General features: G+C 60.1%; 1 long non-coding RNA gene across 3 annotated transcripts; it reads right to left on the minus strand.

The window, feature by feature from the left end:
* Nucleotides 1-950: 950 nt before the first annotated feature.
* Nucleotides 951-22714, minus strand: LOC138061823 (uncharacterized). Of its 3 annotated transcripts, none has more exons than XR_011135768.1 (13): nucleotides 21470-22714; nucleotides 19765-21015; nucleotides 18060-19310; nucleotides 16355-17605; nucleotides 14649-15899; nucleotides 12944-14194; nucleotides 11239-12489; nucleotides 9534-10784; nucleotides 7829-9079; nucleotides 6124-7374; nucleotides 4419-5669; nucleotides 2714-3964; nucleotides 951-2259 (listed from the first exon to the last, which is right to left on the minus strand). It is a non-coding gene; the product is annotated as an uncharacterized lncRNA (long non-coding RNA). The 3 variants fall into 3 exon arrangements; XR_011135769.1 differs by lacking the exon at nucleotides 21470-22714 and adding an exon at nucleotides 21247-21301; XR_011135770.1 differs by lacking the exons at nucleotides 19765-21015; nucleotides 21470-22714 and adding an exon at nucleotides 19542-19596.
* Nucleotides 22715-23334: the final 620 nt, after the last annotated feature.

The following is a 23334-nucleotide window of genomic DNA, read 5'->3' on the forward strand; positions in this document are numbered from 1 at the left end:
CGTGCTGAGGGCTGGGGCTAATGATTTAAACTAGCTTTCTCTCAAGTCATTGCATCCTCTACGCCTAGTGCAGAAGGTGACACTGAACTCAATTCATCTGTTTTGTTTGTTATTGTTTAGTCTTTCTGTTGAGTTCTCTCACAGCAAAGGAAAAAAAAATTGCTGACGCGTCAGCTGAGGGGAAGGGGGTTAAAAATAGATTCTCAGACTGACAGCAGCCTGTATCATGATTCATTCCAGATGGTATATATTGGTAAATAAGAGAAAGCATTAACTTCTAGCACTAGATTAAAGACAACATTGTCTGCACAGAACTCAGCTTCCCTTGAATCATCAAGGTGGGGAAAATAAGGCAGAAACTGAGAAAGTACTCTCCTCTGCGCAGCAAGCACCAGAGTTCTCGGGACCAGACTGACCAGAGAGATGAAGCTCATGGCCTACAGCCAGCCTGCCAGCCAAAAGGGGAGTCCTGGACCATCTGAGCCTACCTCACCTAAGAGCAGTGCAACCAGGAGCACAGAGCTGGGTAGAAGGGGTTGTAGGAGCTCTAGCATAAGCCTATTTCACTGTGGAATAACACCCTTTTTTATTCCACTGAAAGATTGCTCTCCTGTTCAGTACTCCAGCTATGTGGGTTAACCAAAGACCATACTGGGTACCACAGTATACTGCACATTCTCATCACAGGAAATGGTTTTTCCTTGTTTTTCAAACTGAAAAATGTCTTTGACGATTACTTCTTTAAACTGATTATAAATTCATTTAGCATTGCATTGTGAGTCAAAAAAAAAAAGAAAATCTGAAGATGTTCTTCTACTCCCTCTCTCTTTCATTTTTGAATATCAGGCACAGAAATATTTTTGAAAGGGGAACTCTAATCCAAACATTTAAAATTGTTCTCAAAAGCACTCCAGTCGGCAGATCAGTTTCTGTTTTTAATAAGACTGCAAAACCCAGGGAGCAGCTCTGTTGGCCAGCCACTTTGATGGGAGAAGAGGAGAGAACTGTGACAATCTTCTAAATAACTGCTAGACAGACTTCAAATTGAGTGGGAGATTCAAATGATTTCCTAGCTGTGCTAGGAAAGCATTTTTAAATGAAATTGGCAAAGCACAGGGGATGCAAACCTGCTTAGCACATACAGTACAGGGCACAGCTAAGAGATTTCTTTAAGCAGAGTATTCATCTTCACACTCTTCAAAAGGCTCACAGTAGCAATGAATAATTCAAAGTCTGGTGAGACAAATGATCTGAAAGAGTGCTATCATAAGTCTCATAATAACCACAAGACATACAGAATTTTTGTCCAGTGCATTTTCAAGGAGCAGCAGCTACTTCTCCTTTCAGAAATGTGGAAACTGAGGCACGGAGAAAAGAAGGTACTTGTTCAGTCATGCAGCAGGCCAGTAGCAAAACTGGGAATAGATTTTGTGTGTGTACTGCTTCTTTTTGGAGCTGTAGACCAACACCAATTCTCAAAACCAGCCTTATCTCCTTTTCACTAATAAGTGCATATATATGTGTGTGCGAAAGAAATAAAGGTTTTCTCTACAAGAGAGTCAACACTAAAAGTCTGTTTCAATCTTGTCCCACCCATCACCTTCACTGCACACTCAGGCCAAATGGTGCCTAGGGCAAAAGGCAACGTAGTAAGCCTTCTCTGGAGTTGAAGAATGTGAAGTGGTTTCCCAGACCGATCTAGACACGCAAGGAAAAACAACTATTGAAGATCCCCTACTTCCAGTTATTGCACAGGCCAGTAACAATGCTAATAAAATGACAAATCGGTAGAGAAAGCAAGAGGGGATTGTATGTAATAAACATGACAAAAGGCATGGAAAGTTCCAAATGGTTGCAGAAGTGACTGTGCTTGTCTAACAGCATCTGATTAAAACACATAATACTGTTGAAGGCCGAGTTATGCCCTCTAACTGGAAAAAAGACAACACAAAAACAAAAAGTAAAAAAACAAACAGTTATATCCAAAGAACAAAGATCAGGCTAAAAACATAAGCAGGAAACAAATTATCATTACAGGGCAGCCACGCTGCTCTGGGCAACACAGGGGCTCAGGAGCAACAGGGAACGCGGGTCCGCATCCTGAGCCCTGCCTGCACGCGGGTGCCAGTGTCAAGGGTCCCTTTCCTTCTCCTCCGTCTTCTCCGACTTGCATCTTCGGCCTCGTAACTTGCTTGCAGCTTCTTCCACTCTCGTTGCTTGCAGCTTCTCCAAAGCCACCTTCCTCTTGCCCGCTTCAGCCTTTGCAGGAGCGGGGAACCGGGAGCAAGACACAGATGAGACACGAGATCAGGCCATCGGGGAAACAGCTCCACGCCCCGGTCCAGCTCAACGGGAACGACAGAAGCGCGCTGCCGCCCAGCGAGCGCACGGCCTGGCGCTCCAGCTCTAACGCCACCACAGGCCCCTCCCTCACACGCCTCGGTGGGTCTCCCGGCTCCCCTCCGCGTGCCCCCAAAACAGCAAACCCACCAAGACAGCCACCCGGCAGAAGCCCAGCTCCACACTCTGCCCAGGCACTCGTTACGTGGCCCCCTTTGAGGTGTACTAGGAGAAAGAAACAAAGAAAAAGAAACAAGGAAGGAAGGAAGGAAGAGAAAGAAAAAAGAGGAGGCTGCCGGCAACTCCCATCCAGGCCGGCTCCCGAGACAGCTATCCAGAGGAGCGCCAGAGGGGCTGCCCTTCTTGCCCTTACCCGCCCCAGAGGCGGGGGTCCTCCTCCAAGAGCACGTCTGCGCAGAAGGCCCGAGGCTTTGCCGGAGGCATCCAGGCGGGTTGGAGGCCAGGGAGGAAGGGCCAGGACTCTGGACACTGATGGCTGGGGAAGGGGCCTCAGAGGAGGCTGGCCTGCTCCTCGCTTACAAGCGGGTCACGCCCAAGGACCTGCCCAAGGCGCTCATAAGGAGCCTGCCTTCTCCTCAACAGCAAGGGGATGCGCTCTGTACCCACACCGGTCCCTTCTTGGGAGGCAGGAGGCTCCTTTGCTTAGCGCACACAACGGTTCTTGTTTTCTGCCTCTGGGAAGACTATTTTAAAGTACGCTGCAGTAAGTTAGGGCCTAAACACGCAAAACAGCACCTTCCACAACAGCCACACTCACCCCCACGCACACCAACAGGCACACCAAACAAAAACCTTCCCAGAAGGGAAAAGAAGGGCACATTGCGGCACCGCCTCTGGCCTCCTCTTCTCCCAAGGGCGGAGAGGTATAAAACTACATCCACCCTACCGCGAGGGGGCCGATACTAACACCCTGAAGGCCTTCACACCGCCTCTCAAAGTGCGGCACACGGCATGCACCGAGACAGTGAAGCCTGGGGCTACGCACCTGAGTTACAGGAGAGCCCGGCCCAAGTAACTGCCACCCGGGCGTGAAGCCCCGCGGGCAGAGACCTCAACCCCGATTACGGGGCAGGCAGGCGGCTCCGGCTACCAAGGGCCTAGATATACACGGCACGCGCACACGCACGGCTTCCACCCTCGTTACAGGGGGCCACGCTACGCAGGCTGCCGTTGCACGGCATAGTGCCGCCGGTGCAGAGACCGGGACCCAATTTACGGGCTGGTCCCACGGCTCTCAGGCATCTGAGGAGCTCCCTCTCCCCCAGCAACACACAGCACAGTGACTTCCACCCTCCTTACAGGGCAGTCACCCTCAGCGGCCAGCAAAAAGGGGGAGCTTGGCAAACGGCCAACCGAGCAGAGACCACGGCCCTCGTTACAGGGCGGCCACGCTGCTCTGGGCAACACAGGGGCTCAGGAGCAACAGGGAACGCAGGTCCGCATCCTGAGCCCTGCCTGCACGCGGGTGCCAGTGTCAAGGGTCCCTTTCCTTCTCCTCCGTCTTCTCCGACTTGCATCTTCGGCCTCGTAACTTGCTTGCAGCTTCTTCCACTCTCGTTGCTTGCAGCTTCTCCAAAGCCACCTTCCTCTTGCCCGCTTCAGCCTTTGCAGGAGCGGGGAACCGGGAGCAAGACACAGATGAGACACGAGATCAGGCCATCGGGGAAACAGCTCCACGCCCCGGTCCAGCTCAACGGGAACGACAGAAGCGCGCTGCCGCCCAGCGAGCGCACGGCCTGGCGCTCCAGCTCTAACGCCACCACAGGCCCCTCCCTCACACGCCTCGGTGGGTCTCCCGGCTCCCCTCCGCGTGCCCCCAAAACAGCAAACCCACCAAGACAGCCACCCGGCAGAAGCCCAGCTCCACACTCTGCCCAGGCACTCGTTACGTGGCCCCCTTTGAGGTGTACTAGGAGAAAGAAACAAAGAAAAAGAAACAAGGAAGGAAGGAAGGAAGAGAAAGAAAAAAGGGGAGGCTGCCGGCAACTCCCATCCAGGCCGGCTCCCGAGACAGCTATCCAGAGGAGCGCCAGAGGGGCTGCCCTTCTTGCCCTTACCCGCCCCAGAGGCGGGGGTCCTCCTCCAAGAGCACGTCTGCGCAGAAGGCCCGAGGCTTTGCCGGAGGCATCCAGGCGGGTTGGAGGCCAGGGAGGAAGGGCCAGGACTCTGGACACTGATGGCTGGGGAAGGGGCCTCAGAGGAGGCTGGCCTGCTCCTCGCTTACAAGCGGGTCACGCCCAAGGACCCGCCCAAGGCGCTCATAAGGAGCCTGCCTTCTCCTCAACAGCAAGGGGATGCGCTCTGTACCCACACCGGTCCCTTCTTGGGAGGCAGGAGGCTCCTTTGCTTAGCGCACACAACGGTTCTTGTTTTCTGCCTCTGGGAAGACTATTTTAAAGTACGCTGCAGTAAGTTAGGGCCTAAACACGCAAAACAGCACCTTCCACAACAGCCACACTCACCCCCACGCACACCAACAGGCACACCAAACAAAAACCTTCCCAGAAGGGAAAAGAAGGGCACATTGCGGCACCGCCTCTGGCCTCCTCTTCTCCCAAGGGCGGAGAGGTATAAAACTACATCCACCCTACCGCGAGGGGGCCGATACTAACACCCTGAAGGCCTTCACACCGCCTCTCAAAGTGCGGCACACGGCATGCACCGAGACAGTGAAGCCTGGGGCTACGCACCTGAGTTACAGGAGAGCCCGGCCCAAGTAACTGCCACCCGGGCGTGAAGCCCCGCGGGCAGAGACCTCAACCCCGATTACGGGGCAGGCAGGCGGCTCCGGCTACCAAGGGCCTAGATATACACGGCACGCGCACACGCACGGCTTCCACCCTCGTTACAGGGGGCCACGCTACGCAGGCTGCCGTTGCACGGCATAGTGCCGCCGGTGCAGAGACCGGGACCCAATTTACGGGCTGGTCCCACGGCTCTCAGGCATCTGAGGAGCTCCCTCTCCCCCAGCAACACACAGCACAGTGACTTCCACCCTCCTTACAGGGCAGTCACCCTCAGCGGCCAGCAAAAAGGGGGAGCTTGGCAAACGGCCAACCGAGCAGAGACCACGGCCCTCGTTACAGGGCGGCCACGCTGCTCTGGGCAACACAGGGGCTCAGGAGCAACAGGGAACGCGGGTCCGCATCCTGAGCCCTGCCTGCACGCGGGTGCCAGTGTCAAGGGTCCCTTTCCTTCTCCTCCGTCTTCTCCGACTTGCATCTTCGGCCTCGTAACTTGCTTGCAGCTTCTTCCACTCTCGTTGCTTGCAGCTTCTCCAAAGCCACCTTCCTCTTGCCCGCTTCAGCCTTTGCAGGAGCGGGGAACCGGGAGCAAGACACAGATGAGACACGAGATCAGGCCATCGGGGAAACAGCTCCACGCCCCGGTCCAGCTCAACGGGAACGACAGAAGCGCGCTGCCGCCCAGCGAGCGCACGGCCTGGCGCTCCAGCTCTAACGCCACCACAGGCCCCTCCCTCACACGCCTCGGTGGGTCTCCCGGCTCCCCTCCGCGTGCCCCCAAAACAGCAAACCCACCAAGACAGCCACCCGGCAGAAGCCCAGCTCCACACTCTGCCCAGGCACTCGTTACGTGGCCCCCTTTGAGGTGTACTAGGAGAAAGAAACAAAGAAAAAGAAACAAGGAAGGAAGGAAGGAAGAGAAAGAAAAAAGGGGAGGCTGCCGGCAACTCCCATCCAGGCCGGCTCCCGAGACAGCTATCCAGAGGAGCGCCAGAGGGGCTGCCCTTCTTGCCCTTACCCGCCCCAGAGGCGGGGGTCCTCCTCCAAGAGCACGTCTGCGCAGAAGGCCCGAGGCTTTGCCGGAGGCATCCAGGCGGGTTGGAGGCCAGGGAGGAAGGGCCAGGACTCTGGACACTGATGGCTGGGGAAGGGGCCTCAGAGGAGGCTGGCCTGCTCCTCGCTTACAAGCGGGTCACGCCCAAGGACCCGCCCAAGGCGCTCATAAGGAGCCTGCCTTCTCCTCAACAGCAAGGGGATGCGCTCTGTACCCACACCGGTCCCTTCTTGGGAGGCAGGAGGCTCCTTTGCTTAGCGCACACAACGGTTCTTGTTTTCTGCCTCTGGGAAGACTATTTTAAAGTACGCTGCAGTAAGTTAGGGCCTAAACACGCAAAACAGCACCTTCCACAACAGCCACACTCACCCCCACGCACACCAACAGGCACACCAAACAAAAACCTTCCCAGAAGGGAAAAGAAGGGCACATTGCGGCACCGCCTCTGGCCTCCTCTTCTCCCAAGGGCGGAGAGGTATAAAACTACATCCACCCTACCGCGAGGGGGCCGATACTAACACCCTGAAGGCCTTCACACCGCCTCTCAAAGTGCGGCACACGGCATGCACCGAGACAGTGAAGCCTGGGGCTACGCACCTGAGTTACAGGAGAGCCCGGCCCAAGTAACTGCCACCCGGGCGTGAAGCCCCGCGGGCAGAGACCTCAACCCCGATTACGGGGCAGGCAGGCGGCTCCGGCTACCAAGGGCCTAGATATACACGGCACGCGCACACGCACGGCTTCCACCCTCGTTACAGGGGGCCACGCTACGCAGGCTGCCGTTGCACGGCATAGTGCCGCCGGTGCAGAGACCGGGACCCAATTTACGGGCTGGTCCCACGGCTCTCAGGCATCTGAGGAGCTCCCTCTCCCCCAGCAACACACAGCACAGTGACTTCCACCCTCCTTACAGGGCAGTCACCCTCAGCGGCCAGCAAAAAGGGGGAGCTTGGCAAACGGCCAACCGAGCAGAGACCACGGCCCTCGTTACAGGGCGGCCACGCTGCTCTGGGCAACACAGGGGCTCAGGAGCAACAGGGAACGCGGGTCCGCATCCTGAGCCCTGCCTGCACGCGGGTGCCAGTGTCAAGGGTCCCTTTCCTTCTCCTCCGTCTTCTCCGACTTGCATCTTCGGCCTCGTAACTTGCTTGCAGCTTCTTCCACTCTCGTTGCTTGCAGCTTCTCCAAAGCCACCTTCCTCTTGCCCGCTTCAGCCTTTGCAGGAGCGGGGAACCGGGAGCAAGACACAGATGAGACACGAGATCAGGCCATCGGGGAAACAGCTCCACGCCCCGGTCCAGCTCAACGGGAACGACAGAAGCGCGCTGCCGCCCAGCGAGCGCACGGCCTGGCGCTCCAGCTCTAACGCCACCACAGGCCCCTCCCTCACACGCCTCGGTGGGTCTCCCGGCTCCCCTCCGCGTGCCCCCAAAACAGCAAACCCACCAAGACAGCCACCCGGCAGAAGCCCAGCTCCACACTCTGCCCAGGCACTCGTTACGTGGCCCCCTTTGAGGTGTACTAGGAGAAAGAAACAAAGAAAAAGAAACAAGGAAGGAAGGAAGGAAGAGAAAGAAAAAAGGGGAGGCTGCCGGCAACTCCCATCCAGGCCGGCTCCCGAGACAGCTATCCAGAGGAGCGCCAGAGGGGCTGCCCTTCTTGCCCTTACCCGCCCCAGAGGCGGGGGTCCTCCTCCAAGAGCACGTCTGCGCAGAAGGCCCGAGGCTTTGCCGGAGGCATCCAGGCGGGTTGGAGGCCAGGGAGGAAGGGCCAGGACTCTGGACACTGATGGCTGGGGAAGGGGCCTCAGAGGAGGCTGGCCTGCTCCTCGCTTACAAGCGGGTCACGCCCAAGGACCCGCCCAAGGCGCTCATAAGGAGCCTGCCTTCTCCTCAACAGCAAGGGGATGCGCTCTGTACCCACACCGGTCCCTTCTTGGGAGGCAGGAGGCTCCTTTGCTTAGCGCACACAACGGTTCTTGTTTTCTGCCTCTGGGAAGACTATTTTAAAGTACGCTGCAGTAAGTTAGGGCCTAAACACGCAAAACAGCACCTTCCACAACAGCCACACTCACCCCCACGCACACCAACAGGCACACCAAACAAAAACCTTCCCAGAAGGGAAAAGAAGGGCACATTGCGGCACCGCCTCTGGCCTCCTCTTCTCCCAAGGGCGGAGAGGTATAAAACTACATCCACCCTACCGCGAGGGGGCCGATACTAACACCCTGAAGGCCTTCACACCGCCTCTCAAAGTGCGGCACACGGCATGCACCGAGACAGTGAAGCCTGGGGCTACGCACCCGAGTTACAGGAGAGCCCGGCCCAAGTAACTGCCACCCGGGCGTGAAGCCCCGCGGGCAGAGACCTCAACCCCGATTACGGGGCAGGCAGGCGGCTCCGGCTACCAAGGGCCTAGATATACACGGCACGCGCACACGCACGGCTTCCACCCTCGTTACAGGGGGCCACGCTACGCAGGCTGCCGTTGCACGGCATAGTGCCGCCGGTGCAGAGACCGGGACCCAATTTACGGGCTGGTCCCACGGCTCTCAGGCATCTGAGGAGCTCCCTCTCCCCCAGCAACACACAGCACAGTGACTTCCACCCTCCTTACAGGGCAGTCACCCTCAGCGGCCAGCAAAAAGGGGGAGCTTGGCAAACGGCCAACCGAGCAGAGACCACGGCCCTCGTTACAGGGCGGCCACGCTGCTCTGGGCAACACAGGGGCTCAGGAGCAACAGGGAACGCGGGTCCGCATCCTGAGCCCTGCCTGCACGCGGGTGCCAGTGTCAAGGGTCCCTTTCCTTCTCCTCCGTCTTCTCCGACTTGCATCTTCGGCCTCGTAACTTGCTTGCAGCTTCTTCCACTCTCGTTGCTTGCAGCTTCTCCAAAGCCACCTTCCTCTTGCCCGCTTCAGCCTTTGCAGGAGCGGGGAACCGGGAGCAAGACACAGATGAGACACGAGATCAGGCCATCGGGGAAACAGCTCCACGCCCCGGTCCAGCTCAACGGGAACGACAGAAGCGCGCTGCCGCCCAGCGAGCGCACGGCCTGGCGCTCCAGCTCTAACGCCACCACAGGCCCCTCCCTCACACGCCTCGGTGGGTCTCCCGGCTCCCCTCCGCGTGCCCCCAAAACAGCAAACCCACCAAGACAGCCACCCGGCAGAAGCCCAGCTCCACACTCTGCCCAGGCACTCGTTACGTGGCCCCCTTTGAGGTGTACTAGGAGAAAGAAACAAAGAAAAAGAAACAAGGAAGGAAGGAAGGAAGAGAAAGAAAAAAGGGGAGGCTGCCGGCAACTCCCATCCAGGCCGGCTCCCGAGACAGCTATCCAGAGGAGCGCCAGAGGGGCTGCCCTTCTTGCCCTTACCCGCCCCAGAGGCGGGGGTCCTCCTCCAAGAGCACGTCTGCGCAGAAGGCCCGAGGCTTTGCCGGAGGCATCCAGGCGGGTTGGAGGCCAGGGAGGAAGGGCCAGGACTCTGGACACTGATGGCTGGGGAAGGGGCCTCAGAGGAGGCTGGCCTGCTCCTCGCTTACAAGCGGGTCACGCCCAAGGACCCGCCCAAGGCGCTCATAAGGAGCCTGCCTTCTCCTCAACAGCAAGGGGATGCGCTCTGTACCCACACCGGTCCCTTCTTGGGAGGCAGGAGGCTCCTTTGCTTAGCGCACACAACGGTTCTTGTTTTCTGCCTCTGGGAAGACTATTTTAAAGTACGCTGCAGTAAGTTAGGGCCTAAACACGCAAAACAGCACCTTCCACAACAGCCACACTCACCCCCACGCACACCAACAGGCACACCAAACAAAAACCTTCCCAGAAGGGAAAAGAAGGGCACATTGCGGCACCGCCTCTGGCCTCCTCTTCTCCCAAGGGCGGAGAGGTATAAAACTACATCCACCCTACCGCGAGGGGGCCGATACTAACACCCTGAAGGCCTTCACACCGCCTCTCAAAGTGCGGCACACGGCATGCACCGAGACAGTGAAGCCTGGGGCTACGCACCTGAGTTACAGGAGAGCCCGGCCCAAGTAACTGCCACCCGGGCGTGAAGCCCCGCGGGCAGAGACCTCAACCCCGATTACGGGGCAGGCAGGCGGCTCCGGCTACCAAGGGCCTAGATATACACGGCACGCGCACACGCACGGCTTCCACCCTCGTTACAGGGGGCCACGCTACGCAGGCTGCCGTTGCACGGCATAGTGCCGCCGGTGCAGAGACCGGGACCCAATTTACGGGCTGGTCCCACGGCTCTCAGGCATCTGAGGAGCTCCCTCTCCCCCAGCAACACACAGCACAGTGACTTCCACCCTCCTTACAGGGCAGTCACCCTCAGCGGCCAGCAAAAAGGGGGAGCTTGGCAAACGGCCAACCGAGCAGAGACCACGGCCCTCGTTACAGGGCGGCCACGCTGCTCTGGGCAACACAGGGGCTCAGGAGCAACAGGGAACGCAGGTCCGCATCCTGAGCCCTGCCTGCACGCGGGTGCCAGTGTCAAGGGTCCCTTTCCTTCTCCTCCGTCTTCTCCGACTTGCATCTTCGGCCTCGTAACTTGCTTGCAGCTTCTTCCACTCTCGTTGCTTGCAGCTTCTCCAAAGCCACCTTCCTCTTGCCCGCTTCAGCCTTTGCAGGAGCGGGGAACCGGGAGCAAGACACAGATGAGACACGAGATCAGGCCATCGGGGAAACAGCTCCACGCCCCGGTCCAGCTCAACGGGAACGACAGAAGCGCGCTGCCGCCCAGCGAGCGCACGGCCTGGCGCTCCAGCTCTAACGCCACCACAGGCCCCTCCCTCACACGCCTCGGTGGGTCTCCCGGCTCCCCTCCGCGTGCCCCCAAAACAGCAAACCCACCAAGACAGCCACCCGGCAGAAGCCCAGCTCCACACTCTGCCCAGGCACTCGTTACGTGGCCCCCTTTGAGGTGTACTAGGAGAAAGAAACAAAGAAAAAGAAACAAGGAAGGAAGGAAGGAAGAGAAAGAAAAAAGGGGAGGCTGCCGGCAACTCCCATCCAGGCCGGCTCCCGAGACAGCTATCCAGAGGAGCGCCAGAGGGGCTGCCCTTCTTGCCCTTACCCGCCCCAGAGGCGGGGGTCCTCCTCCAAGAGCACGTCTGCGCAGAAGGCCCGAGGCTTTGCCGGAGGCATCCAGGCGGGTTGGAGGCCAGGGAGGAAGGGCCAGGACTCTGGACACTGATGGCTGGGGAAGGGGCCTCAGAGGAGGCTGGCCTGCTCCTCGCTTACAAGCGGGTCACGCCCAAGGACCCGCCCAAGGCGCTCATAAGGAGCCTGCCTTCTCCTCAACAGCAAGGGGATGCGCTCTGTACCCACACCGGTCCCTTCTTGGGAGGCAGGAGGCTCCTTTGCTTAGCGCACACAACGGTTCTTGTTTTCTGCCTCTGGGAAGACTATTTTAAAGTACGCTGCAGTAAGTTAGGGCCTAAACACGCAAAACAGCACCTTCCACAACAGCCACACTCACCCCCACGCACACCAACAGGCACACCAAACAAAAACCTTCCCAGAAGGGAAAAGAAGGGCACATTGCGGCACCGCCTCTGGCCTCCTCTTCTCCCAAGGGCGGAGAGGTATAAAACTACATCCACCCTACCGCGAGGGGGCCGATACTAACACCCTGAAGGCCTTCACACCGCCTCTCAAAGTGCGGCACACGGCATGCACCGAGACAGTGAAGCCTGGGGCTACGCACCCGAGTTACAGGAGAGCCCGGCCCAAGTAACTGCCACCCGGGCGTGAAGCCCCGCGGGCAGAGACCTCAACCCCGATTACGGGGCAGGCAGGCGGCTCCGGCTACCAAGGGCCTAGATATACACGGCACGCGCACACGCACGGCTTCCACCCTCGTTACAGGGGGCCACGCTACGCAGGCTGCCGTTGCACGGCATAGTGCCGCCGGTGCAGAGACCGGGACCCAATTTACGGGCTGGTCCCACGGCTCTCAGGCATCTGAGGAGCTCCCTCTCCCCCAGCAACACACAGCACAGTGACTTCCACCCTCCTTACAGGGCAGTCACCCTCAGCGGCCAGCAAAAAGGGGGAGCTTGGCAAACGGCCAACCGAGCAGAGACCACGGCCCTCGTTACAGGGCGGCCACGCTGCTCTGGGCAACACAGGGGCTCAGGAGCAACAGGGAACGCGGGTCCGCATCCTGAGCCCTGCCTGCACGCGGGTGCCAGTGTCAAGGGTCCCTTTCCTTCTCCTCCGTCTTCTCCGACTTGCATCTTCGGCCTCGTAACTTGCTTGCAGCTTCTTCCACTCTCGTTGCTTGCAGCTTCTCCAAAGCCACCTTCCTCTTGCCCGCTTCAGCCTTTGCAGGAGCGGGGAACCGGGAGCAAGACACAGATGAGACACGAGATCAGGCCATCGGGGAAACAGCTCCACGCCCCGGTCCAGCTCAACGGGAACGACAGAAGCGCGCTGCCGCCCAGCGAGCGCACGGCCTGGCGCTCCAGCTCTAACGCCACCACAGGCCCCTCCCTCACACGCCTCGGTGGGTCTCCCGGCTCCCCTCCGCGTGCCCCCAAAACAGCAAACCCACCAAGACAGCCACCCGGCAGAAGCCCAGCTCCACACTCTGCCCAGGCACTCGTTACGTGGCCCCCTTTGAGGTGTACTAGGAGAAAGAAACAAAGAAAAAGAAACAAGGAAGGAAGGAAGGAAGAGAAAGAAAAAAGGGGAGGCTGCCGGCAACTCCCATCCAGGCCGGCTCCCGAGACAGCTATCCAGAGGAGCGCCAGAGGGGCTGCCCTTCTTGCCCTTACCCGCCCCAGAGGCGGGGGTCCTCCTCCAAGAGCACGTCTGCGCAGAAGGCCCGAGGCTTTGCCGGAGGCATCCAGGCGGGTTGGAGGCCAGGGAGGAAGGGCCAGGACTCTGGACACTGATGGCTGGGGAAGGGGCCTCAGAGGAGGCTGGCCTGCTCCTCGCTTACAAGCGGGTCACGCCCAAGGACCCGCCCAAGGCGCTCATAAGGAGCCTGCCTTCTCCTCAACAGCAAGGGGATGCGCTCTGTACCCACACCGGTCCCTTCTTGGGAGGCAGGAGGCTCCTTTGCTTAGCGCACACAACGGTTCTTGTTTTCTGCCTCTGGGAAGACTATTTTAAAGTACGCTGCAGTAAGTTAGGGCCTAAACACGCAAAACAGCACCTTCCACAACAGCCACACTCACCCCCACGCACACCAACAGGCACACCAAACAAAAACCTTCCCAGAAGGGAAAAGAAGGGCACATTGCGGCACCGCCTCTGGCCTCCTCTTCTCCCAAGGGCGGAGAGGTATAAAACTACATCCACCCTACCGCGAGGGGGCCGATACTAACACCCTGAAGGCCTTCACACCGCCTCTCAAAGTGCGGCACACGGCATGCACCGAGACAGTGAAGCCTGGGGCTACGCACCTGAGTTACAGGAGAGCCCGGCCCAAGTAACTGCCACCCGGGCGTGAAGCCCCGCGGGCAGAGACCTCAACCCCGATTACGGGGCAGGCAGGCGGCTCCGGCTACCAAGGGCCTAGATATACACGGCACGCGCACACGCACGGCTTCCACCCTCGTTACAGGGGGCCACGCTACGCAGGCTGCCGTTGCACGGCATAGTGCCGCCGGTGCAGAGACCGGGACCCAATTTACGGGCTGGTCCCACGGCTCTCAGGCATCTGAGGAGCTCCCTCTCCCCCAGCAACACACAGCACAGTGACTTCCACCCTCCTTACAGGGCAGTCACCCTCAGCGGCCAGCAAAAAGGGGGAGCTTGGCAAACGGCCAACCGAGCAGAGACCACGGCCCTCGTTACAGGGCGGCCACGCTGCTCTGGGCAACACAGGGGCTCAGGAGCAACAGGGAACGCAGGTCCGCATCCTGAGCCCTGCCTGCACGCGGGTGCCAGTGTCAAGGGTCCCTTTCCTTCTCCTCCGTCTTCTCCGACTTGCATCTTCGGCCTCGTAACTTGCTTGCAGCTTCTTCCACTCTCGTTGCTTGCAGCTTCTCCAAAGCCACCTTCCTCTTGCCCGCTTCAGCCTTTGCAGGAGCGGGGAACCGGGAGCAAGACACAGATGAGACACGAGATCAGGCCATCGGGGAAACAGCTCCACGCCCCGGTCCAGCTCAACGGGAACGACAGAAGCGCGCTGCCGCCCAGCGAGCGCACGGCCTGGCGCTCCAGCTCTAACGCCACCACAGGCCCCTCCCTCACACGCCTCGGTGGGTCTCCCGGCTCCCCTCCGCGTGCCCCCAAAACAGCAAACCCACCAAGACAGCCACCCGGCAGAAGCCCAGCTCCACACTCTGCCCAGGCACTCGTTACGTGGCCCCCTTTGAGGTGTACTAGGAGAAAGAAACAAAGAAAAAGAAACAAGGAAGGAAGGAAGGAAGAGAAAGAAAAAAGGGGAGGCTGCCGGCAACTCCCATCCAGGCCGGCTCCCGAGACAGCTATCCAGAGGAGCGCCAGAGGGGCTGCCCTTCTTGCCCTTACCCGCCCCAGAGGCGGGGGTCCTCCTCCAAGAGCACGTCTGCGCAGAAGGCCCGAGGCTTTGCCGGAGGCATCCAGGCGGGTTGGAGGCCAGGGAGGAAGGGCCAGGACTCTGGACACTGATGGCTGGGGAAGGGGCCTCAGAGGAGGCTGGCCTGCTCCTCGCTTACAAGCGGGTCACGCCCAAGGACCCGCCCAAGGCGCTCATAAGGAGCCTGCCTTCTCCTCAACAGCAAGGGGATGCGCTCTGTACCCACACCGGTCCCTTCTTGGGAGGCAGGAGGCTCCTTTGCTTAGCGCACACAACGGTTCTTGTTTTCTGCCTCTGGGAAGACTATTTTAAAGTACGCTGCAGTAAGTTAGGGCCTAAACACGCAAAACAGCACCTTCCACAACAGCCACACTCACCCCCACGCACACCAACAGGCACACCAAACAAAAACCTTCCCAGAAGGGAAAAGAAGGGCACATTGCGGCACCGCCTCTGGCCTCCTCTTCTCCCAAGGGCGGAGAGGTATAAAACTACATCCACCCTACCGCGAGGGGGCCGATACTAACACCCTGAAGGCCTTCACACCGCCTCTCAAAGTGCGGCACACGGCATGCACCGAGACAGTGAAGCCTGGGGCTACGCACCTGAGTTACAGGAGAGCCCGGCCCAAGTAACTGCCACCCGGGCGTGAAGCCCCGCGGGCAGAGACCTCAACCCCGATTACGGGGCAGGCAGGCGGCTCCGGCTACCAAGGGCCTAGATATACACGGCACGCGCACACGCACGGCTTCCACCCTCGTTACAGGGGGCCACGCTACGCAGGCTGCCGTTGCACGGCATAGTGCCGCCGGTGCAGAGACCGGGACCCAATTTACGGGCTGGTCCCACGGCTCTCAGGCATCTGAGGAGCTCCCTCTCCCCCAGCAACACACAGCACAGTGACTTCCACCCTCCTTACAGGGCAGTCACCCTCAGCGGCCAGCAAAAAGGGGGAGCTTGGCAAACGGCCAACCGAGCAGAGACCACGGCCCTCGTTACAGGGCGGCCACGCTGCTCTGGGCAACACAGGGGCTCAGGAGCAACAGGGAACGCGGGTCCGCATCCTGAGCCCTGCCTGCACGCGGGTGCCAGTGTCAAGGGTCCCTTTCCTTCTCCTCCGTCTTCTCCGACTTGCATCTTCGGCCTCGTAACTTGCTTGCAGCTTCTTCCACTCTCGTTGCTTGCAGCTTCTCCAAAGCCACCTTCCTCTTGCCCGCTTCAGCCTTTGCAGGAGCGGGGAACCGGGAGCAAGACACAGATGAGACACGAGATCAGGCCATCGGGGAAACAGCTCCACGCCCCGGTCCAGCTCAACGGGAACGACAGAAGCGCGCTGCCGCCCAGCGAGCGCACGGCCTGGCGCTCCAGCTCTAACGCCACCACAGGCCCCTCCCTCACACGCCTCGGTGGGTCTCCCGGCTCCCCTCCGCGTGCCCCCAAAACAGCAAACCCACCAAGACAGCCACCCGGCAGAAGCCCAGCTCCACACTCTGCCCAGGCACTCGTTACGTGGCCCCCTTTGAGGTGTACTAGGAGAAAGAAACAAAGAAAAAAGAAACAAGGAAGGAAGGAAGGAAGAGAAAGAAAAAAGAGGAGGCTGCCGGCAACTCCCATCCAGGCCGGCTCCCGAGACAGCTATCCAGAGGAGCGCCAGAGGGGCTGCCCTTCTTGCCCTTACCCGCCCCAGAGGCGGGGGTCCTCCTCCAAGAGCACGTCTGCGCAGAAGGCCCGAGGCTTTGCCGGAGGCATCCAGGCGGGTTGGAGGCCAGGGAGGAAGGGCCAGGACTCTGGACACTGATGGCTGGGGAAGGGGCCTCAGAGGAGGCTGGCCTGCTCCTCGCTTACAAGCGGGTCACGCCCAAGGACCCGCCCAAGGCGCTCATAAGGAGCCTGCCTTCTCCTCAACAGCAAGGGGATGCGCTCTGTACCCACACCGGTCCCTTCTTGGGAGGCAGGAGGCTCCTTTGCTTAGCGCACACAACGGTTCTTGTTTTCTGCCTCTGGGAAGACTATTTTAAAGTACGCTGCAGTAAGTTAGGGCCTAAACACGCAAAACAGCACCTTCCACAACAGCCACACTCACCCCCACGCACACCAACAGGCACACCAAACAAAAACCTTCCCAGAAGGGAAAAGAAGGGCACATTGCGGCACCGCCTCTGGCCTCCTCTTCTCCCAAGGGCGGAGAGGTATAAAACTACATCCACCCTACCGCGAGGGGGCCGATACTAACACCCTGAAGGCCTTCACACCGCCTCTCAAAGTGCGGCACACGGCATGCACCGAGACAGTGAAGCCTGGGGCTACGCACCTGAGTTACAGGAGAGCCCGGCCCAAGTAACTGCCACCCGGGCGTGAAGCCCCGCGGGCAGAGACCTCAACCCCGATTACGGGGCAGGCAGGCGGCTCCGGCTACCAAGGGCCTAGATATACACGGCACACGCACACGCACGGCTTCCACCCTCGTTACAGGGGGCCACGCTACGCAGGCTGCCGTTGCACGGCATAGTGCCGCCGGTGCAGAGACCGGGACCCAATTTACGGGCTGGTCCCACGGCTCTCAGGCATCTGAGGAGCTCCCTCTCCCCCAGCAACACACAGCACAGTGACTTCCACCCTCCTTACAGGGCAGTCACCCTCAGCGGCCAGCAAAAAGGGGGAGCTTGGCAAACGGCCAACCGAGCAGAGACCACGGCCCTCGTTACAGGGCGGCCACGCTGCTCTGGGCAACACAGGGGCTCAGGAGCAACAGGGAACGCGGGTCCGCATCCTGAGCCCTGCCTGCACGCGGGTGCCAGTGTCAAGGGTCCCTTTCCTTCTCCTCCGTCTTCTCCGACTTGCATCTTCGGCCTCGTAACTTGCTTGCAGCTTCTTCCACTCTCGTTGCTTGCAGCTTCTCCAAAGCCACCTTCCTCTTGCCCGCTTCAGCCTTTGCAGGAGCGGGGAACCGGGAGCAAGACACAGATGAGACACGAGATCAGGCCATCGGGGAAACAGCTCCACGCCCCGGTCCAGCTCAACGGGAACGACAGAAGCGCGCTGCCGCCCAGCGAGCGCACGGCCTGGCGCTCCAGCTCTAACGCCACCACAGGCCCCTCCCTCACACGCCTCGGTGGGTCTCCCGGCTCCCCTCCGCGTGCCCCCAAAACAGCAAACCCACCAAGACAGCCACCCGGCAGAAGCCCAGCTCCACACTCTGCCCAGGCACTCGTTACGTGGCCCCCTTTGAGGTGTACTAGGAGAAAGAAACAAAGAAAAAGAAACAAGGAAGGAAGGAAGGAAGAGAAAGAAAAAAGGGGAGGCTGCCGGCAACTCCCATCCAGGCCGGCTCCCGAGACAGCTATCCAGAGGAGCGCCAGAGGGGCTGCCCTTCTTGCCCTTACCCGCCCCAGAGGCGGGGGTCCTCCTCCAAGAGCACGTCTGCGCAGAAGGCCCGAGGCTTTGCCGGAGGCATCCAGGCGGGTTGGAGGCCAGGGAGGAAGGGCCAGGACTCTGGACACTGATGGCTGGGGAAGGGGCCTCAGAGGAGGCTGGCCTGCTCCTCGCTTACAAGCGGGTCACGCCCAAGGACCCGCCCAAGGCGCTCATAAGGAGCCTGCCTTCTCCTCAACAGCAAGGGGATGCGCTCTGTACCCACACCGGTCCCTTCTTGGGAGGCAGGAGGCTCCTTTGCTTAGCGCACACAACGGTTCTTGTTTTCTGCCTCTGGGAAGACTATTTTAAAGTACGCTGCAGTAAGTTAGGGCCTAAACACGCAAAACAGCACCTTCCACAACAGCCACACTCACCCCCACGCACACCAACAGGCACACCAAACAAAAACCTTCCCAGAAGGGAAAAGAAGGGCACATTGCGGCACCGCCTCTGGCCTCCTCTTCTCCCAAGGGCGGAGAGGTATAAAACTACATCCACCCTACCGCGAGGGGGCCGATACTAACACCCTGAAGGCCTTCACACCGCCTCTCAAAGTGCGGCACACGGCATGCACCGAGACAGTGAAGCCTGGGGCTACGCACCTGAGTTACAGGAGAGCCCGGCCCAAGTAACTGCCACCCGGGCGTGAAGCCCCGCGGGCAGAGACCTCAACCCCGATTACGGGGCAGGCAGGCGGCTCCGGCTACCAAGGGCCTAGATATACACGGCACGCGCACACGCACGGCTTCCACCCTCGTTACAGGGGGCCACGCTACGCAGGCTGCCGTTGCACGGCATAGTGCCGCCGGTGCAGAGACCGGGACCCAATTTACGGGCTGGTCCCACGGCTCTCAGGCATCTGAGGAGCTCCCTCTCCCCCAGCAACACACAGCACAGTGACTTCCACCCTCCTTACAGGGCAGTCACCCTCAGCGGCCAGCAAAAAGGGGGAGCTTGGCAAACGGCCAACCGAGCAGAGACCACGGCCCTCGTTACAGGGCGGCCACGCTGCTCTGGGCAACACAGGGGCTCAGGAGCAACAGGGAACGCGGGTCCGCATCCTGAGCCCTGCCTGCACGCGGGTGCCAGTGTCAAGGGTCCCTTTCCTTCTCCTCCGTCTTCTCCGACTTGCATCTTCGGCCTCGTAACTTGCTTGCAGCTTCTTCCACTCTCGTTGCTTGCAGCTTCTCCAAAGCCACCTTCCTCTTGCCCGCTTCAGCCTTTGCAGGAGCGGGGAACCGGGAGCAAGACACAGATGAGACACGAGATCAGGCCATCGGGGAAACAGCTCCACGCCCCGGTCCAGCTCAACGGGAACGACAGAAGCGCGCTGCCGCCCAGCGAGCGCACGGCCTGGCGCTCCAGCTCTAACGCCACCACAGGCCCCTCCCTCACACGCCTCGGTGGGTCTCCCGGCTCCCCTCCGCGTGCCCCCAAAACAGCAAACCCACCAAGACAGCCACCCGGCAGAAGCCCAGCTCCACACTCTGCCCAGGCACTCGTTACGTGGCCCCCTTTGAGGTGTACTAGGAGAAAGAAACAAAGAAAAAGAAACAAGGAAGGAAGGAAGGAAGAGAAAGAAAAAAGAGGAGGCTGCCGGCAACTCCCATCCAGGCCGGCTCCCGAGACAGCTATCCAGAGGAGCGCCAGAGGGGCTGCCCTTCTTGCCCTTACCCGCCCCAGAGGCGGGGGTCCTCCTCCAAGAGCACGTCTGCGCAGAAGGCCCGAGGCTTTGCCGGAGGCATCCAGGCGGGTTGGAGGCCAGGGAGGAAGGGCCAGGACTCTGGACACTGATGGCTGGGGAAGGGGCCTCAGAGGAGGCTGGCCTGCTCCTCGCTTACAAGCGGGTCACGCCCAAGGACCCGCCCAAGGCGCTCATAAGGAGCCTGCCTTCTCCTCAACAGCAAGGGGATGCGCTCTGTACCCACACCGGTCCCTTCTTGGGAGGCAGGAGGCTCCTTTGCTTAGCGCACACAACGGTTCTTGTTTTCTGCCTCTGGGAAGACTATTTTAAAGTACGCTGCAGTAAGTTAGGGCCTAAACACGCAAAACAGCACCTTCCACAACAGCCACACTCACCCCCACGCACACCAACAGGCACACCAAACAAAAACCTTCCCAGAAGGGAAAAGAAGGGCACATTGCGGCACCGCCTCTGGCCTCCTCTTCTCCCAAGGGCGGAGAGGTATAAAACTACATCCACCCTACCGCGAGGGGGCCGATACTAACACCCTGAAGGCCTTCACACCGCCTCTCAAAGTGCGGCACACGGCATGCACCGAGACAGTGAAGCCTGGGGCTACGCACCTGAGTTACAGGAGAGCCCGGCCCAAGTAACTGCCACCCGGGCGTGAAGCCCCGCGGGCAGAGACCTCAACCCCGATTACGGGGCAGGCAGGCGGCTCCGGCTACCAAGGGCCTAGATATACACGGCACGCGCACACGCACGGCTTCCACCCTCGTTACAGGGGGCCACGCTACGCAGGCTGCCGTTGCACGGCATAGTGCCGCCGGTGCAGAGACCGGGACCCAATTTACGGGCTGGTCCCACGGCTCTCAGGCATCTGAGGAGCTCCCTCTCCCCCAGCAACACACAGCACAGTGACTTCCACCCTCCTTACAGGGCAGTCACCCTCAGCGGCCAGCAAAAAGGGGGAGCTTGGCAAACGGCCAACCGAGCAGAGACCACGGCCCTCGTTACAGGGCGGCCACGCTGCTCTGGGCAACACAGGGGCTCAGGAGCAACAGGGAACGCGGGTCCGCATCCTGAGCCCTGCCTGCACGCGGGTGCCAGTGTCAAGGGTCCCTTTCCTTCTCCTCCGTCTTCTCCGACTTGCATCTTCGGCCTCGTAACTTGCTTGCAGCTTCTTCCACTCTCGTTGCTTGCAGCTTCTCCAAAGCCACCTTCCTCTTGCCCGCTTCAGCCTTTGCAGGAGCGGGGAACCGGGAGCAAGACACAGATGAGACACGAGATCAGGCCATCGGGGAAACAGCTCCACGCCCCGGTCCAGCTCAACGGGAACGACAGAAGCGCGCTGCCGCCCAGCGAGCGCACGGCCTGGCGCTCCAGCTCTAACGCCACCACAGGCCCCTCCCTCACACGCCTCGGTGGGTCTCCCGGCTCCCCTCCGCGTGCCCCCAAAACAGCAAACCCACCAAGACAGCCACCCGGCAGAAGCCCAGCTCCACACTCTGCCCAGGCACTCGTTACGTGGCCCCCTTTGAGGTGTACTAGGAGAAAGAAACAAAGAAAAAGAAACAAGGAAGGAAGGAAGGAAGAGAAAGAAAAAAGAGGAGGCTGCCGGCAACTCCCATCCAGGCCGGCTCCCGAGACAGCTATCCAGAGGAGCGCCAGAGGGGCTGCCCTTCTTGCCCTTACCCGCCCCAGAGGCGGGGGTCCTCCTCCAAGAGCACGTCTGCGCAGAAGGCCCGAGGCTTTGCCGGAGGCATCCAGGCGGGTTGGAGGCCAGGGAGGAAGGGCCAGGACTCTGGACACTGATGGCTGGGGAAGGGGCCTCAGAGGAGGCTGGCCTGCTCCTCGCTTACAAGCGGGTCACGCCCAAGGACCCGCCCAAGGCGCTCATAAGGAGCCTGCCTTCTCCTCAACAGCAAGGGGATGCGCTCTGTACCCACACCGGTCCCTTCTTGGGAGGCAGGAGGCTCCTTTGCTTAGCGCACACAACGGTTCTTGTTTTCTGCCTCTGGGAAGACTATTTTAAAGTACGCTGCAGTAAGTTAGGGCCTAAACACGCAAAACAGCACCTTCCACAACAGCCACACTCACCCCCACGCACACCAACAGGCACACCAAACAAAAACCTTCCCAGAAGGGAAAAGAAGGGCACATTGCGGCACCGCCTCTGGCCTCCTCTTCTCCCAAGGGCGGAGAGGTATAAAACTACATCCACCCTACCGCGAGGGGGCCGATACTAACACCCTGAAGGCCTTCACACCGCCTCTCAAAGTGCGGCACACGGCATGCACCGAGACAGTGAAGCCTGGGGCTACGCACCTGAGTTACAGGAGAGCCCGGCCCAAGTAACTGCCACCCGGGCGTGAAGCCCCGCGGGCAGAGACCTCAACCCCGATTACGGGGCAGGCAGGCGGCTCCGGCTACCAAGGGCCTAGATATACACGGCACGCGCACACGCACGGCTTCCACCCTCGTTACAGGGGGCCACGCTACGCAGGCTGCCGTTGCACGGCATAGTGCCGCCGGTGCAGAGACCGGGACCCAATTTACGGGCTGGTCCCACGGCTCTCAGGCATCTGAGGAGCTCCCTCTCCCCCAGCAACACACAGCACAGTGACTTCCACCCTCCTTACAGGGCACTCACCCTCAGCGGCCGGCAAAAGGGGGAGCTTGGCAAACGGCCAACCGAGCAGAGACCACGGCCCTCGTTACAGGGCGGCCACGCTGCTCTGGGCAACACAGGGGCTCAGGAGCAACAGGGAACGCGGGTCCGCATCCTGAGCCCTGCCTGCACGCGGGTGCCAGTGTCAAGGGTCCCTTTCCTTCTCCTCCGTCTTCTCCGACTTGCATCTTCGGCCTCGTAACTTGCTTGCAGCTTCTTCCACTCTCGTTGCTTGCAGCTTCTCCAAAGCCACCTTCCTCTTGCCCGCTTCAGCCTTTGCAGGAGCGGGGAACCGGGAGCAAGACACAGATGAGACACGAGATCAGGCCATCGGGAAACAGCTCCACGCCCCGGTCCAGCTCAACGGGAACGACAGAAGCGCGCTGCCGCCCAGCGAGCGCACGGCCTGGCGCTCCAGCTCTAACGCCACCACAGGCCCCTCCCTCACACGCCTCGGTGGGTCTCCCGGCTCCCCTCCGCGTGCCCCCAAACAGCAAACCCACCAATATATGCAGAAAGGAGGAGAAGGGGAGTAGAAAGGAGGGAGAAGGGAGTAGAAAGGAGGGAGAAGGGGAGTAGAAAGGAGGGAGAAGGGGAGAGAAAGGAGGGAGAAGGGGAGTAGAAAGGAGGGAGAAGGGAAGAGGGAAGGGAGTAGAAAGGAGGGAAGTAGAAAGGGGAGTAGAAAGGAGGGAGAAGGGGAGTAGAAAGGAGGGAGAAGGGGAGTAGAAAGGAGGGAGAAGGGGAGTAGAAAGGAGGGAGAAGGGGAGTAGAAAGGAGGGAGAAGGGAGTAGAAAGGAGGGAGAAGGGGAGTAGAAAGGAGGGAGAAGGGGAGTAGAAAGGAGGGAGAAGGGGAGTAGAAAGGAGGGAGAAGGGGAGTAGAAAGGAGGGA

The sequence above is a fragment of the Struthio camelus genome, chromosome 21 (genome assembly GCF_040807025.1).
Source record: "Struthio camelus isolate bStrCam1 chromosome 21, bStrCam1.hap1, whole genome shotgun sequence".
In the NCBI taxonomy this organism is placed as follows: domain Eukaryota; kingdom Metazoa; phylum Chordata; class Aves; order Struthioniformes; family Struthionidae; genus Struthio; species Struthio camelus.